General features: G+C 32.5%; 1 long non-coding RNA gene across 2 annotated transcripts in view; it reads left to right on the forward strand.

The window, feature by feature from the left end:
* The first annotated feature begins 1,753 nt into the window (after positions 1-1,753).
* Positions 1,754-18,848, forward strand: part of LOC126920765 (uncharacterized) — a 128,279-nt gene continuing 111,184 nt past the window's right edge. Inside the window, exon 1 of one of the 2 annotated variants that reach the window (XR_007712084.1) lies at positions 1,754-2,202. This is a non-coding gene — a long non-coding RNA (uncharacterized LOC126920765). The remainder of the gene's footprint in view (positions 2,203-18,848) is intronic. The other variant, XR_007712083.1, reaches the window with a different exon arrangement.

Here is an 18,848-nt window from a genome sequence, read left to right on the forward strand (position 1 = left end):
TTTCCGTTTTCACGGAAAACGTTCAGGTTGCACGCGAAAACGTGTGCACAGACTGATATACCTATATACGAAAAAAGACGCCGTCTTGTGTACACATTACGAGGAATTACGTGATGATTTAAGTAAACGTAAACGGATGATCCGGCGAGAGGATAAAATTGATCAACGGAGGTATGATTGACGATAAATAATATGCATAATAAATTTTCACCAAATTGGTCAGATTGCAAGGATTTTATATTGAATAGGATACTAATAGAATAACAGATTAGAAATACCTGTGTGTAAATATTACATTATGTGAAAATTAATTATAGCTTTTAAATATTTAAATATTTAAATATAAATACTATAAATTTCAAATCTTAAATATCCAATTATTAACATTTATTTCATATAACAAATTGAAAATATATATATGAAATCTTATTATTTTTTCATTCTGAAAATTGGAAGTCGCATTATCGTGATGCTAAATTTAATGTAGGGTTTCAAACATCACGCAGTCAGATCAATTTGATTCTAGTGAAATAGTGATGTAGTGAACGCTACATTATGGTGTTGTAATAATTGGCTAACTCTATTTCAAACTAACATTATGTAAAAATAGAAGGAAGATAGAAGGACAAGAAGAACGATTAGGTATTTACTTCTCTAGTTTTACAATTGTTTAAAACTAAAGAAAATTTAAATTTCTCATTAGTTTTTAAGAAAATTACATATATCCTCCTACAATAAAATTTTATCCGTACAAATATAGAATTGATAAATAATTGATAAATAAATAATAAACTGATATCATACCTATAATAAATTTGTTCTTTTTAATTAAATGTATAATAAATCGTGTTTACACAGATTGGACGAATCGTTGTATACTTGAAAATAACAAGCGATAAACGTTTCAAGTATCGTCAGAAATTCTTTCAGTTAGCGTTTTGTAAGTTCTCGCATCCACGAGACAATAAGGAAAAAAGGGAAGTTCCGATCTCTTTTTCGTTCGTCGCCGACCGTAGATACTCCAGACGAAACTGTCGTTGAATCCTGAGGGAATATCGTGACTCGCATTCTACGATCTCACATACTTTTTCCCACGCGACACGAAATGAAGTTTGCGGAACAGTCGCCGACTGAGGCTCTTGGGCTTCGTAACTTGCTTGTAAGTCTCGCCGATTTTCCATTGTAAAGAAAAACGGCCGCCTAATGAGACTCGAGAATTCAAGACGACCGTCGGATTTACTTAAAACGAGGCTTTTTAAACTACTACCTACGCTTACACAATTAACTTTTTACATTCACCAAACCCTTTAGAAATAGCACAAAAATTATCGCGTAATTAGTATGAAAATATTTGTAAAAATATAAAAACGTTTTACTCTTCAATGAAATTAAAATGTTGTAAATCATTAAAATATACAGGAGAACCTAAAATTGATGCGTTATGAATTTTAGTAACATTTGTAATAAACATTTTTCGCCATATTGCTAACAGTCGTTTATCGTACATGCATATGCAGTATATATATATTATATTCGTTCATTACCTTTATTAGATATAAATGCATTGTGTATGTAAAATTATGTCTTCTTCTATTTCTTATTTTATGAACTTTCTGTTGCCTGTCACTATATGTGTACAAGTTTGTGTACTCGTTGCCACTGTTTGTTGTGATATTAAAACATAAAAGTAGGAGAGGTAGATATGTAAATAAACATACATATAAATGTCGTCGAGAACGACTATAGGAATTCGGTTAAAACCGTCGAAAGTCGATTGTGCGGCCGAGGTGCGCATCGGGAATATGCGCATTTTACGTGATATCGATTTCACCTTCGACAGAGCGCACAATGTCGATATCGATCGCACAGTCCACGGAATGACGCAGCGCGGGAGGGGGCGACTCATTTCTGTTTCGGTTGAGTGCGCGACACTCGCATTTCGCGACAAAGGGAATTAATCTCATCGTTTTTCTGTGTAAGTGCGAATTCTCGTTGTACGAATATATAACGCAGCTTATTGGCTTCATCCGCCGTACAAGATTTCACCCGAGAGCAAAAAGTTAGTGAGTAGACGAGACAATCCATGTTCACATTTATGTGCATCGACTCTGTGTGTGCTATGGTGGATGTGATTTCGTGCCAGAGAGCCAGTCCAGCGAGGATCTTTAAACAGCCGGGAGGATAACAGGGAATAAAGGCAAGGTAGGATACTTACATTTTACATTATCTTCTATGGAGGCTCATCGGGTTCTCTCTCATTCACCTTCCCGCTTTTCACGTCTGGCATATGTAGCTCCATAGTGTGTTATTGGCAAGGTTAGGTTTTGCGATAGAAACGTCCGCTACTTTTAAAAGTTGACAAATTTAGTCCAGATACATATTTCGGTAAGGCAAGGTTCGAAATAACTTCCTGGCGCCCAACTAACTGGAGTAATTTAAAATATGTATTGTAAAATACAAATTGGCGCCAGTAGGCGCCATTTTGTAGACCAACGTTTTATGCTCGAGTGTCATAGTCACATTGTACTACCGAATCATTTTTGTTTGGAAATATATTCACTCGATGATCAGGTTTATATAAATCAATGTTAGCTACATTTCGTAATTAATAATTCAGTATATATACAAATAGATTATTAAACGTCATTTAACTATTCTTATACGGTGAAAGAAAATATAAATATTCCTATATTGTGTTTTAGAATTTTATATAATTCAACGAGGCATTAAATCACTCAAAATTTAGAATTAATTCGATTTTTTTTTATCATTACAATTTTTTCGTGGTAACAACAATGTGAAAGTTTATCGAGTTCATACATACACAGTGTTTATGGTGGATATTAATCAAGTTATATGTTTTAAATGCTTAGCATTTTTAATTTTTCATTTTAAATGCATCTTGAGATGCTTATGTATTATCTAAACAATTTTCAAACTCTATTTTCTCTGACACAAAGCATCGTATTGAAAAATATGATTTTATATCTTCGATTTACTTTTGTGAGCAGAATTACATATCTATATCATTTTCGATTATACCATTTGTTGTAATATAGAGAAGTATGATAGTGTTAATATGCGACGTAATCAGTATATAATCAACGTTAATCTATGATCATTACGGAAATTAATATAAATTATATAATTATCGAAATAAATGCTGAGAAATTCCTCCGTACCGTTTGCAAAATAATTTGCTGCTTAAAAGCGGTTTCGTACGAGGCTCTAGTGCTAAAAATTTGAACAAGCGTGGCATTCGTTTTCCACACACTAATTTTCCGGCGTGATGAATGATTAATGTTATCGTTTCTGCGAGGCAAACCGTTCGTTTTCAACGTCAATTGCGTTTCAATTGAGAGTAATTGATAAGTAGCAATAGCGAAACGTTCAGACGTGTAATAAATTGTAATCAAGCCCTTTTGCAAGGCATTTATATGGACCATGACGCGGCAACAATAAATTCAGCTAAAGGTTGTGATGAAAAAAGATCGTTAGAAATCGGTGGCGCAGTTACGTGAGTAAAATTCTTCTGGGAATGGTATCTCGTTTCTTGTCCCTGAATTATCAAACCAATTGACATACGAAGGTACTTCCTCGGTTGGATCCCTCCATTTTATGGTACTTCTGTTTCCACTTCATATCCGTATAGATTTAGCGATAACGGCATATATTCTTTGACCCCTTAGAATTAGGGAGTTTCTAATCTGAATTCAACGTTTTAATCTCTTTGCCCTTCTATTTGAACATCTATTATATTTGACATTTATATGCAATAAATAAAAATAATTGTAATCTTGATTTGCAAACTGATACATTATTATATGCATATATGAAAAAATATTCTTATTGTAGTCTATAGATATATATTTATGTATGTTAAATAAAATTTATAAATATTTTCTTAGAGTATAGATGTATGTTGTAGCTGAATTTTATGTGCAATTAGAAAATTGAATAGACATTTCTTTACAGTTTAGAACATTTATGTTATGATTGTAGGATGCTCATATTCTTTTTATTATGTTCGTTGCTATAGAGGATTGATGCAAAACGTCTACCACAGATCATGTTTCTTTCCTTTTAAGAATATAATTTTCTTTTAGTATGAACTTTAGTCTGAATGTTGTCTTTTTAAATTAACATTGATCATATACATATTCATTTATTTTCTAGCTTAAAATTAAATATAGTTAATACATTTCATAGCAATTGTGTTAATGTTTACATGTTAAAAGATCTAGTGGTAAAGAATAGTTCTTAGTTCTTCTTATTTGCACAATTATTTATCGAAGTAAAAATATCCTATACTATTATTAGACCTGTTCTGTATTATATATTTATTCTTATTGCATACAATTTTTCAAAAATGATAATTAGTTAAATTGATACTTGTGTAATTTTTTTTTGGCATATAGTCAATTTTTGCGAAGCAAAGCCGAATTAATTGCACTAATGAGATAATATCAATAATATTGAACCCATGCTCGTGTGATGATATAATAATCATCTCATTATGTATTCTAACATAATAATAATATACATTGTAATATTCAATAGGATAAATTTTGTAGACATTTATTATGGAAAAAATTATTTTAATCCAATCCATGTAACTTGTACATTTTGTATATTATTTAAAACGTATTTCTTATACTTATACAAATTATATAGTATATTTAAGGTAAATTGTATAATATACTTAATACACTTAATTACTCAAAATGCATGTGTTACGCCTTATTCTATTCTTAACGAACATAACTAGCATTTTTAAAGGACTAAAAATATTAAAACAGCCTCTAGATCACATATTACCTGAATAATAATTTCTGATTCCATCTCATTATTCTTTCATAAGAAATTAGATTTCGTGGAACATCTTGTGTGTTTAACACTTCGTGTCAATTTTTGCATGCGAACATTCGACATGCATGCTTTCAGACTAATTGAGGGCACGTAGCAAGAAGTAAAGAGGGCACACAGTTCGTGTTATGAGGATACATTCAAAATTAACACAAGCGACTGGCGGCGACGTCCTTGCTCGTTCGTGGTTTTACATCGTTTAGAGGCGTAAATAACCCTTGGGGGAATGACATTTGACGCTGCTCGCCTCTTTCGGCGGAGTCACTTTAGCAAAAGCTGTTGCTAGACGGTCGAATTTCAAATGTACACCGCCTTCTGTACGTTTTTCACAGGGACTCGTGTTTCTCAGCAATCCAATGGAAAAATGCCCGACGAAATTCCATTTTCACACTGATATCGTTCGCTGACGGCTTCACGGAGTAAGATACATTTATTTTCTTCACCTTCAACCTCGTTAATCCATAGCATCTGCAATTGACAAATAATTTTGCAGATTATAATTGCCTGTTAAATAAGTAACGGTAATAAACGATATTGACACGATGTTGGGTTTCTCGTATCTCGGTCCTGATTGCAATTTGTGCAGTAGAGATCTGTGTTTTAATTCAAACTGGATTAAATAGATCGGACTACTCTTAGAAGGTTAAATTACGAATAGATTTGATCAAAATTGAGAATTCTATGAAGACAGATTAATCAACTTTTCTTTCTATAAATTCTTAGTTCCGTTCTTCATACACGCTGCTATAGAATTCTTATTCAATTCTTTAGAAACGAACGACTTATTGTCACAAGTCTGTGGTATATATAAATAATAATAAATTTCACCCAAGATCTTGGATATTTTGAAAACTTAAAAAGAAATGTTTATAAAATCATTATTTCTTTCAATTTTTTAAATTAATGGAGTGGATCAGCATAGTTCTGTTTCTTCAGTGATTCTGATTGCTTCGATCACGATGCAGATTTTGTATTTCCAGATTTCTATTCCATGAGTAAATATATAAAACTATGTAATAGGGTCTCGAAAGACTCTATTCTTCCCTCCCTTTGGTATCTTCAGAAGGTCTTTCCCTAGAGAAGGAAATAACGTCCTTGTCTTTCAAGACAGATTGACGTTGCGGTATAGGTGTATCTACCTGAGAATTTATTTCTCCAGAAGATCCATAATCTTGACAAATATCAATCGTCGCTTCTGAATACTGCCAGCCTCTTCGCATCAATAGACAGATATAAAAAAGTAATATATGTATATATGGATTTTGGATACTTCTAATGAAATTCATTTTGATTTAATTTTATATCAATGTCTGCTGTATTAAGTCGTCTGGAAAATTCTTGCCGCTTTGGAAACGTAGAATTTTCATTCGTAGTTTTCACTTTGTGTCTTCTGTTACGATGAAGATGTCAGTCTCTATTTCGTTTTACAACTTGTTCCCATTTTTCAACTAACTTCGTTACGTCAGTTATATTAATTATAATAATTCCTAAGCTTTTTGTTAACAGAAATATGTTAACATCTTTGTAGATGACTACTGTGTTTCAAAATGTTTTTCTTGATAATGAGTGTCGCAGTGCTCCGAATAAATGGTAATTTGACGAAGTTGGAGAAATATGGTGCTTGCTATACAACACGAGTGACTTACTTTGATCCAGAAGTTATGGTGTTTCGTAATTTTTCTAATTGTGCATAATATATTTCGGAATGTATAGCGTCATTAGATTATAGAAATTCTTCATAATAATTATGTTCAAGGTCTTTTTGTACCTCTCCATATCAATATTAATAATTTCTTTACGTATAATGCTTAAAACGTGTTTATAGTATCACTATGCCGTACGAATTTTTCTACTAAAGATCCCTATCAATAGCGCAATAATGATTGTTCTATGCTCTTCTATGCCATTCGATATTATTCTATCCTTTCCTATACTAGTTCGTAATTACATTAGTTCTCTCAAGCCTTAGCCTTATAAAAAGTATGTGTATCACATTAATCATATTAATGTAGAATTCGGGGTAATGTCAAAACGGAAGAAATAATTTTGTCTCCTATTTGTATGAGCTACGTGGCAGGAAACTTCGTTAAACTCGCATCTCACGGTAAAAGTGCATGGGAAAAGATCTTGGAAGCAAAACCAAGCACAAATCGATTACCCTCGTAAAACTGTATGCAACGAGAGATAGAGGGTGTGTTCGATGTAGCCTGCGGGGCTTTAGAATTTTCAGAGCGGTGATGTTCCCCAGGTAAATACTTAATCTCCTTTCTTCTCTGGTTGTTCCGTTTTTACGAAGCTTCATGTGTAATTTAAAGTCACATCTTATGAACGTATAAACTTTATTGCGTAAGTTTTACCAAGTGGAATAACAGGGGTCCTATAAGGGATGGATCGCGAGGATTCGCCTTCTTCTTGTAACTTCCTTCTTGCAAAGGTCACGAAATAAACTTAAAATCTTTTTTGTTCATCTGATCTGATAACTTCAGCGAATCGATGTTGTTGAAGGATAGGAAGGTCAGATGATCGTTTTTATCCGAAGACATTGCTTTATTTCATTTGTTTGTTTCGATAAGAATCCCATTTGAATGACATGGAATCATTAAGAATTTGTCTTAAGTTAATATCGGATGAATACTAGATTTAATCAAGTATTGGATAAAAATTGCTCAAGACTAAAGTTTTATTTTCTAACGCAACTAAAATTTTGATTTTTTTTGTAAGAATTTGTTAGTTATGTAATAAATAGAAGGTAGATTTTTGCAAGACACTTTCAAAGGTTAATAGAAATGAGATAAATGAACAAATATGAAGTTTCCAGTATCTTTCTCGTAAGAGGTAGATTTCTGAAAAAAAATAGAAAAGCTTAGTTAGATAAAGTTTCGCTATTTTTCATACGTAATTTTTGAACTTTAATGATGTTAAACCTTATCCGGTAGAGAGAATTTTAGAATTCTAAAAATTTTGTTTTTCTTTTTTTTATATTTTTCGAGAAATCTACTACACTCACGACAAAACACTAATGACTAATAACCTGAATATTCTACATGTATCATATAACGGATAACCGCAATATCTTAATATCAAATTATTATCTGCCATCAAAACATATTACACGTTCGACGAAACCACACTGAAATATAATTTATCTATTATAATCTCTATCGTACACTGAAAAGCCAACAGCAGAATATAATCGAAAATTTTCTATTCACCACCATCAACGGCACACAGTTTGATAATTGCCGACACTAGGAATGTCACTAAACACGTAACGGTATTCAATTCTGCTGTCGATTTCCTGTCAGACTGTGGAATTCGCTCGTTTTAAAAGGCAATGGAAAGCTGACGCCAACCTCTTGGTCAGGCGTGATTTTTGTTCGGACAAGGTCATGTTCGATTGACGCGTTAGACGGGGCTACTTTTACAACGACAGCATAATATGACGCGATAGGAAACGGCGAACGAGGCTGCATTTACGTGTCCAGAATGAAACAATGCTATTTTCAAGCGTGTGTCGCGAGCTCGTGTTAAGCTCGTCACAAATAATAATAACGGCACTGCGAACGAACAGATAATACCCACTGTTTCATTAGCGAATCCGCGGAATATACACGCGTCCCGAACCTGCGTATATCTCTAGCTATAGAGTGCTTCCTTCCCTCGATACACCTCATCTGAATGGAGTAATTCGAGTTCACCGCCACTCATGTCCGACTTATATGTATGCATTCAGTTATTTCTTAGTTTATCGATCAACAAGTATAGCGGTCCATTTGTTTAAACTCCGTTTACTCTGGTCGAAACTTTGTGAAAGCCATTGATTTACCGAACTTGTCGACAGAGACTTTTGTTTGTCGAGAATTTGGTCGAGCTGCGATTCAGTTCTACGAATTATGATTGATTTTCTTAGCCGTGGTTAATAGGAGGTATAATTGTTTTCTAAAGTAAATAAGGAGGCGATTCGGGCGACGTTTATGCTCCAATCATGGGGCAATTACGGAGTTTAGAATTTTGAATGTTTCCAGGCGTCGTATGGAATATCCTTAGTTATTTAGTTGGAGTACTTGAAAGTAGTAACGTTTTTTGGTCGATTTAACGTCTATTAGGGATAGATTGGTTTAAATTGAAATTAATGGTTTCGAATTTTAAAATTGTTTTATTAGGATGATTTAATTTTTGATTGATACGTTCGATTTGGTCATTTAATTTCTGACAGTGATTTTGAACTTTAATTTCTCGTTATGGAAAAATAACATATCTATTTTAATACGACTAAAAATTTGTATGAGAGATCATGGTTTGTAACAAATGATAACACATGTAAGTCGAAATGTACAATTGTAGTTGGAAAATTTTAAGATAGATAAAAGAAAAGAATATTCTAGATATTAGTTTTATGCATATTAAATTAGCGACGTAAGAGGTAATTAGCGGAACCCCTATTATTTTCATTACATTTTCCTTGACAAGTTTGAACGAATGGGACTTTTGCAATCGATTTGCTAATTTGGAAGAAACGTTTGTCATAACTTAAAAAGTTGTAATTTTGTTTCAATCACTCGGGGAAAAATTTGATAGATATTTCGATAAGCAAGTATTAAATGAAAATGATGCAAGAGGTAATCATTAAAAACGATAAAGTCGTTGACCTTAATTGAAATATTTGTTTTCAAATTTGCATTTATCTAAAGAATTATAAGTAATCAGACTGTAATTCTGCAATTTAAAATAAATGAGACAGATAATCGAATCATACGTTTGAAGACCAACAGGAATTTTCATTTCTAATCGAAATCTTCACTAAAATTATTATTCATTTTATTGACTATGTTTTACCTTACGAGGTTTTATAAAGTTGGAAATCCTTATTTAATTGAATTATCTTAGTTATCTTTGAAAGTTCTGAAAGCTTTCTGTCTTACAAAGTCTCGACAATTTCAAATTTTTTCAAGTAATTTAGCTGTCGTAATAAATCTTAAAAATCTTCAAAGTTTTACGTTTCATGGAGATATTGGAAACTTTGACTGACCTGAATATTTCAATAATATGTAAAACTCTTGCAAACTGGGTAACACCACAATTATTTTAACGATACATGTATGCATTGCTAGTTTAACGCTTGAGCAAACAGTGAAATTACTATAATTCATTCATAAGAAATATAAGATTACTTTTAAATCAAATTTAATACGTGATCGGGATTTCACATCTTCGTTATACACTCAAAGTTCTTGAAAGATAATAACGATTATAGGTCAGAGAGATGCTAGAAGGTTTTAAAAGGTTTTACATGTATCTCTCGGATCAGCATTCGAAGAGATAAACATCTTACAACCAACACAAAATGCTACTTTAACAAATTTCATATTTATAAAGTTAAACGGCTTAAAATATACAACGATTGAAAAACTAAAGCTATAAGGAAAAGATGAAGGAAAAAAGAAATGTAAAACGACGATAAGGTCAGGCACTACGCCGAACAATATTTTCTGCATATATTATACCAACGTCTAACAATAGCTGGAGCAGAATACAGTGGTCGTTACGTTAAAACGTATTCGCACGATTTCTTTGCGGAAAGGACAGAATTTCAATGGGGCGCAGTTAAACCCGACGCGCAAGGGAGAATTAAATAAAACCCGCTCACTGTAAACCTGGTTAAAGAATAAAAAAAAAATATGGGCATGTCACGTTGAATGTTTAACAGATATTCCAATGGAAAAGTAATATTTCCCTCGGCAATCCCCTACGTGATACTGGACAATGCGAGCTCTTAACCGCGCAACCTTTTAATTATGAACGCACGCACAGAGGTAAAAGTGTTTTATTTCCAAACGGTACTACACGTAATTCTTCCCTCTTACGTGGATACGAATTTCTCTCTGACCATATATCATCGTTCCACGAATGTGGATGTGCTACAAAGTACAGTAGCCCGAGCTGTTTTTCCTTTTTCTGTCTTCTTGGTTAATGGCTTAATGTGTGAGAACGTCGAGGGTGCGAAGACATGTAACCTGTTTCTCGAACTTTCACTGTTGACATCATTTTTATCCTTGTCAAATGGAGAGACTGGTATCGAAGTTACCTATTGGATACTGTTCTGTTGAAAATTGTTATACGGACGGAAAGAGTTCGTTTTAATAGATTTTTATAGCACTTGTTAAAGTTAATTTCAGCGAATAATGGGATAGCAAGGTAATGATTAATATTTCAATCTCAGTATTAACTTCTAGAATTTATATATTTATTGCTTGTATTTTATACGTGGATTAGTTGGTGAGGTGGTGTTACGCCCCGAGACTTACTATAGGCCGTGTTCTTAACCGTCGCCCTTGGTACTACAGTGTCGCAGACAGATCGTCTTACATGACCGGCGAGATATACACAATGTAGCGATAAGCACATAGTTGTCGTCAAGCAGCGAGTTCTGAAAAACATCGATTCGCCTTCGGTTTGTTATTTTACCTACACAAAAAAGGTGGCACATGTGATCATAGGCGCGAACGGTCGCGGAACCCGAGCGTGGTGGGGGTCGTCTCCAAGAGAAGGTAAAGGAAAAAATTGAAAGGCAATCAGTATCATACGAGGAGTCAAACTGAATGCATCGAGAGGTTCAGAGAAATAAAAACAAGGTCGCTTAGTTGAACGAATACGTTGGGAAATACTATAAAGTCGAGTCAAATTATAATAATAAACTAGTTGTATCGTCGTTAAATCATTTGTAATGTGTTAATTATAATTTTAAATATTGTTAAAAATAGAAGCTTATATTAACCCTGTTAATTTAGTGTTACAATCATTTGAACTACCTCTGTTATTCTAGTCGAAACAGGGGAACGACTGATTCGCGGCGTCGACTATCAAAATCGTAGTGAGAATCGTAGCCCCTTACTGACGCATTTCCTCGCGATCGTGTCTCTCCGCGAACGGTCGTAACAGGTGGATTATTATACGTGTTGGTTGGTTTATTAAAGAGACGAGTGAGGAATTCATAATTGTCAGTTATATTAAAATCACTTTAAGTACAAGTACAGAGATAGTGTACGCCGATCGTAATCGTCACCCGCTCAATGCTACTGTTCAATTAAACGCTTGCTATTCGACTATATGTGACTCGCTATAATGACTCGTTATACTCATTGTCCTAGAGAGCACGTTCGTCTATTTGTATCGACCGGTGGTATTGTAAAAAGTTCAGATGTAACTCCGGTTGACGATTACAAATAACGGCGATAATATTTTGTCCAGAGTTCGTTTACCTTTGAACATAGCAAACCAAAACAACGTTGGCACTCTAAAGCACAACAATACGAGTCTCTTCTGATTCGAACCTTCCGTTGACTCATGTGCCGCTACATTTACTTGAATACTTGAATCTTTTCTTTTCGTGCTTTGGCAATTGACATTTTTGGAATTATACAACTTCTTCTATTGAATTATTGTTTATAACAAGAATGTTTTTTAAAGGCGAATAATATGCTCCATTGTTAATTTATAGCTTCATGATTCACGAGATAGTAGATCTTCTCTTTTGAGGTAAAGTGAGGTTGTTGAGATAAGTTGAGGTAGTAAGTGATTTTTGTACGCTCTGTCTTTGAGACTAAATTATCTTCTATGAGATTATTGATATTTGTTTTGTAGAAATAATTTTCATTCGATAAGAAACGTGAATTTCTATCTTTTATTCCAATTTGATTTATGTTTTGTCTCTGAAGGTAAATTACTACTATGGAAGAATATTAATTCCATTATTTTATTATTATATTATATTAATATCAGTTCGTATAATTCTAGATTCCATATATTTTTTCAGCTTCCAGTTAGTCGAAATGTTAATACTTAATATATCAAAAGCAGTCATATAATTTTTCTGCGGTAATGTGTCATCTACCAATGACAACTGAAAGAATAGAATAAAATATCTTTACTCCTGTGGTAGTTTAAAAGTTTGATTACAGAGTATCTAATATAAGATCCCTCTCCAGCAGATGTCTACCATGATTTTATTGAAAATTATCTTTCTAGAAATTCTTCTTTTTAAAATGTCTCCAAGGGAACATACTCCCGAAAGTTTATGTCTGCTTTATTTTTACCGAATTTATAGTAAGTGCAGTACATTTTTAAAATTAATATTTAGTTTTTCGAAATGGTAATTTTATATTCACTATAATGTATTTCTTGTGCGATATCTTTATATATTGCATGGATATATCTCACAGCAACGTAAATTAGATATGTATGGTCTCAATATATAATAACGCTGATTTAATTATACCAAGTGTAACTTATGATTTCTAAACTATTTCATACAAATTTCATTTAATATTTTAAATCACGATATATAATGAATTGTTATAAACTTATTATTAGCTTAACTATAACATTGTAACTATTTTACTCGTTACGATATATAATACTGAATATTCTCCTTTACTAATTATATGTATAGAAGTTTGTATCTATTGTTTATAGTGATGGACAAGTCGGAAGATAGTCTCGTGTTTCAACCATTTGGTAGAACGTCCTGTTTGTAGTTGCGACAGAGCGATGTAATGTAGAACATAATAATCGATTTTCTATGTAAAATTCTACTCATAAAATGATTCTTCGTAGATTTTAAGAAAGTAGCAATTTTATTTTAATAATTAAAAGAAAAAAATATTTTACTTTTGATATTCATAAAACTGTAAATATTTTTTAGGTTTTAATCACACATGTTGATTTATTATTTATTATTCGATCGAAATACATTACTCTTTTCTGAATTCTTACGCGAAAACCAGGAAATCAAGGATTTATTTCAATATCTTTACACAGAATCTGAGAGTAGTTTAAAGTAAATATTCGCTTTCCTTTGAGCGTTACACTTGCCAGTTGTCTAATTTGTCCAGTGGGATAGCTTGTCGATGCCATAAATTCTCGATAGCATGCTTGTCTGTTATATAATTACTCCAGAAATCCAATTTAGTTAAGCTCAAATAACTTTCCGAGCATAAACAGTGTGTTTGAAAGCGATTTGGTAAGACGAGTACTAATAACTACCTACCGTAAAAGATACCAAGCTTTCCTACAATAGTTATCTTTACATAGGAAGATATACTGTGATGTTTAACCAATGAAATATAAATTTTTTAATGGAAAATTGCCGCAAACGTTCCATATTTAAGAGCAGAGACCATTTTCGAGAAATGAATAAATCTTTTCAATATTTTTCGAAAAATGAATCTTTAACGGAAAAGATTATTATAAAAACATAGTGATAAAAATAAGAAGATAATTTTATATTGTAGTTCATTAAGAGATTGTATGACCTACACATATAAAAAACATAATTGGAAAGTTTCATTGAAATTTATTGGTAACCTTTTTGAAATATTTTCTGCGTTCCTTAAATTTTAATTAATGGTTTTTCAAAACAATATACATGTTAAGGTAGGAACAAGGGAGAAGCAGGTAGCAAAAAAAATGAGTTTATGTGTTTATTTAAAATATAACATTTTGAAGCATGAACGTCTAGATTAAGCATGCAAAGTATAAAAACATAAAATGATGGCAAGATATCTAAATATATTCTTTGAAGTCAAATGAAATGTAAGCAGAAACAAATTTATTTATGCTTGCAACATCATTTTATAAGAAAAGTGGTTGATAAGATATTTTAACAGGTGTGGCCGAGAGATAAAGTGGCCGAATGCACAAATCGCATTCTCTTTGTGCATTAAATAAAGAGGAAGACTGATGAAGTGTAACCGTATGGAATATTGCTCAAATTCAATTAAGTTTTATTTATAAATTTTCCAATAAATTCCGAAATATAATACAGTCACCGTGAACCTACCAACGGATGCCTATATTTACTGAGTACACAAAGGTCAATTTATCATAAAAAAACCTATTCGAATATGATGGGTCTTACCCGACAGCGCTAGGTATTCTTTTGGCAAATATTTTTCTTCGCGTTATTATACTATTCATGTTAAAATTCAGTCTGTCGATGCCGCTGGTTTAATGAAAATCGATTTACGTGGATTGTAAAACATAAAGTGAAAATATAAGCGCTTAACGTTAATTTGTGACTATTTTAACATGAAAATGTTTAAAACAGTAGAAATCATGACAATGTTGTAGTTGTATAAGAACAGTAAAAGTAATAATAACGGTATAGTAATGATCCAGTAATAATAAAATAGAATATAAAATATATAGGTATTTTGTAAAAGAAGGAAAGCAATTTCTCTTTTGCCGGAACTGAACCGAAAGAACGAATTCCTGCATAATTTAGGTAAGCTATTACACAAAGGATGCGCATAATTTTTATGTTGCATTTATAAAATGCGCTCCAGCCACGCGACTCGACGAGTTAATTTTATTCTGTTCATTTCTTATTACACGAGGAATTTTACGAAAGAATAACCGATTTTTCCATAAATGCTTCTCGAGATTTTTAACTTTTCTCTAAAACCATTACAGATCTCTCCATTTTATCTACGGTTATTACATGTTTTATAGTATTTAATTATATTTTGACTATAAAATTAAAAATTAAATTTATTAGAATATTCTAGATTAAAATAAAGCAAAAAATTTTGTCCCAATTTTAATATTTGATATTCCTGTTCTTATAAAACAAATTAATATGAAATAAAATCTTTGAAGGCACTAATATTGGTATGTGCGGGGAGGCATAAATCATTTCGGCACTCTAAATATTATTTTTCGTCTGCGTGAAATTTTACGCAAATATAGATACAGTCTGAGGCGTGCAAGTGAATTTGCTGTGACAATTTCGATAATATTGATTTTAGCAAAAATTCGTTCAAATAAATATTCCATCGTTGAGTAACGATCTCCCAAACGATAGTCCATTAAATTTTTTTTTGTACTTTTCGAGATTTCGATGTATTAAATTTGTAAAATAAATATTACGTTCTGTTAATGTTGAAATCCATTACGGGATCGGTTAAAATAATTAAGTAATCCGGACATTCGTGTATTTGAAAATTTCGCATAGTTACCTTATTTCAGTTTCTTTCGTGGATTATTTTGTTCTACAATCTGATGTTATTTTTGGGCAATATCAAGCCAATATTTATTAACAAATAATATCGATAAAATTGGTATAAAGATAGGTAAAAGAAAACACACATGTAGGAGTAATATGAAGGTATCATAATGAAAAAAAAGTTTTAGATAATTTTGTTTGCCGTCTATTCTTTTTCACGGTGCAATCTATTCAATATGTTTATTCCTCGCAAAGTTTCTTATCTTTATACCTTTGGAGAGGTATCAGTCATTTAAGATTCATAAACACGAGAACAGGACGATGCAGGCGTTCAGATAATTTTAGTCTACGTACATTTTCGCTTATCTCTCTTTATGATAACTTTATCAACATCATTTGTTAATAAATGTTGTTTATATCGTCCAAGGATAACATCAAGATTATAGGAAAAGATAATAAATTCATGAAAGAAGCTAAAGTCGTAAGATGTTTATGCAAAATCTGCAAATACCTAAGTGTTCAAATACTTATGGACGAGGGTGTACTTGTTATAAAACACTAGCCGGATAATTATTAAAATTATTAAAATTATATATATGATAGCTGAAGCATACCTACTTAGCCGAGAAATTTTATCCTAAAATCTATCGTTCTAAAAATTATGACAAATCAATGCATTCATAGAAATTACATTGATTGGAACGAGATCCTTGTAACAAATCAGGATTACTACTTGCAGGATCTACAAGAAAGCGATGTTCATCACTGTCAACTAGTGAATCCTGTTAATTTCGAACAATTAACTCTCGCTCATTTCCAACTAGTCATCCTTCTTACTAGGTTTTTACAAGTGAACATCTTGTAATTAGTGTTCATTTCTTCATGTGCGAATCTGTGTAAGCCAACGACAATAATCAGTTTTATAGCAGCGTGTAATAACTCCTGTAACAACGAATTCAGTGGTTTGATATAATCGTCTCCATTGTATATTGCGTGTAGGTAAAGTGCTTCTAGTCAATTAGCAATATTTCCTTCAATTAGTAGATTGAATATAAACTTTAAATAAAACATTGCAAGATGGCATTCATTGGAGCTGTTCATCCTTCAAGTTCTATTTATCTTATTGTATTTTCTTTCATATATTTATAAAAAATAAGAGAAAAAGTATTACTCATTTATATGTAGTAAGACACATGTAAATATTATAATAAGAATTATAAAAGATTTGGATATTATCATTATAATATGTGCTAACATGCCATAGTAAAGATATAAAGTAAATAGCAAGCCTTAATAGTAGCAGGTAGTTCAGTTGTAGTAATCAGCAAATTACACCTATGATCATCTCATCATCGTCATTACGGGACAGTCGCATACACTCTCGCAATTAAGCTACTCTCTTAGTACACCCCGTGGGCTACAAGCGCATGAAACTGCAGATCATACATTACAAAGACATGTGTTCGCGGAATATGTGAAATCTGTATGAGGAAATTAAAAATCAATCTTCTTAATACATGCAATAAACTCGTGTTATTTATCTATCTATCTATCTGACATCGATCTAAATTTGATATCAACAGAGAAATTAAGTTAGAAAGATGAAGAACGGATGAGGATTAAGAAAACTAGTGAATATCCAACCTCTGTGTCGTGTTATCGTGCTACATACAATTATATGTATAATTGTAAATATTTAATATACACGATTATTCATAACTGTCCATAGCGCAATTGTAATTGTGTACGATGTCATTACTTTATTATTGATCCTACGATACAGTAGTTGTCATTTCGCTAGCCAAAATCTTTCTCCAATCCAATATATCCACTGTGTCCTTTTCAAAACCACAAGAAATTGATTATTTTCATCTCTGTTAATTGATCATTAAAATATCCATACGATCTATAAAACAATGCCAGTACCCGGCATGTGCTCGTGTAAACCACTCTAAATCGAAACAATCGGTATTATCTCACGTGTTTTCACTTAATCGTAACCCGGAAATAAATCATACACAAACCCCGCTGACCGCGGTTGATTGATTTTCTTTTCCTTTCGCGACGAGTTTCGACCGTGACATATTTCCCGTTAATCAGACCGAGGTCGAAACTTTTTCCATTTGTTTCTCTTTCGGTCGTGGCCACCTTGGTCCCGTCGTTACTTCAACTTTCTCGGCTGCGCCTCCTTTTTTCCCCGGCATGCTCGTTGAAATATTTAACCGACCGCAAACTTTTTCGAGGTGTACGGGGTCAAAACGAAACGTAGAGTCGGCACGACGATTTGTTAGAGGCTGGCTGTGAGACCGTGGAGAAATTTTATGAATACGCGATGCAAATTCCTCGCTTGTGACGATAGCGTTTCCGTCGTTTCGAATCGTGCGCGAATTACCTCTCGCTCGGAACTGAAAATTGCAGTTACGCTTAAAAACTTCCGTTCGAAGATCGATACAAATCGAGCATAAATGCTCAACTTCTCTGCTCGATTTATCTCTTAACGCGTTACGCGGCTGACAGCGCGCCTGTCGATTCCGGATTCCGCCATGTTCTTCGCTTTTCCCTACAATAACGTGGAACTTGAGGCACGTTCAACCGAAGCTACGTCTCCAACGAATAGAATGCTTCTCTGTTCTTGAATAGTTCCGTTTTAATTAAGTAGAGCGGATTATTCGAAAATCTTTTAAGGTGTTTATTATTTCATTATGGAGTTTTTCAGGTGATTTAATTTTCAAATTAATTTTCTAGGTTTCATAATTTAGCGACTTATGATCTATTTCATATTTGCAGACACTGAAGTTAATTACAAATGATTGTATTCGGTTTCAAAATATTGTGATTAATATAAAGTTTACTATATGAATCTCGAATTTTGTTTTCACGCGGAGCATTTTTAAATGTAAATTGTGTCTAATATTTGAATATTTTATATCTGATTATTGTACAATAACAAACAACAGTTTATCATTCAAAGGAATTTTGC

This window comes from Bombus affinis, chromosome 9 (assembly GCF_024516045.1).
Source record: "Bombus affinis isolate iyBomAffi1 chromosome 9, iyBomAffi1.2, whole genome shotgun sequence".
Classification (NCBI taxonomy): domain Eukaryota; kingdom Metazoa; phylum Arthropoda; class Insecta; order Hymenoptera; family Apidae; genus Bombus; species Bombus affinis.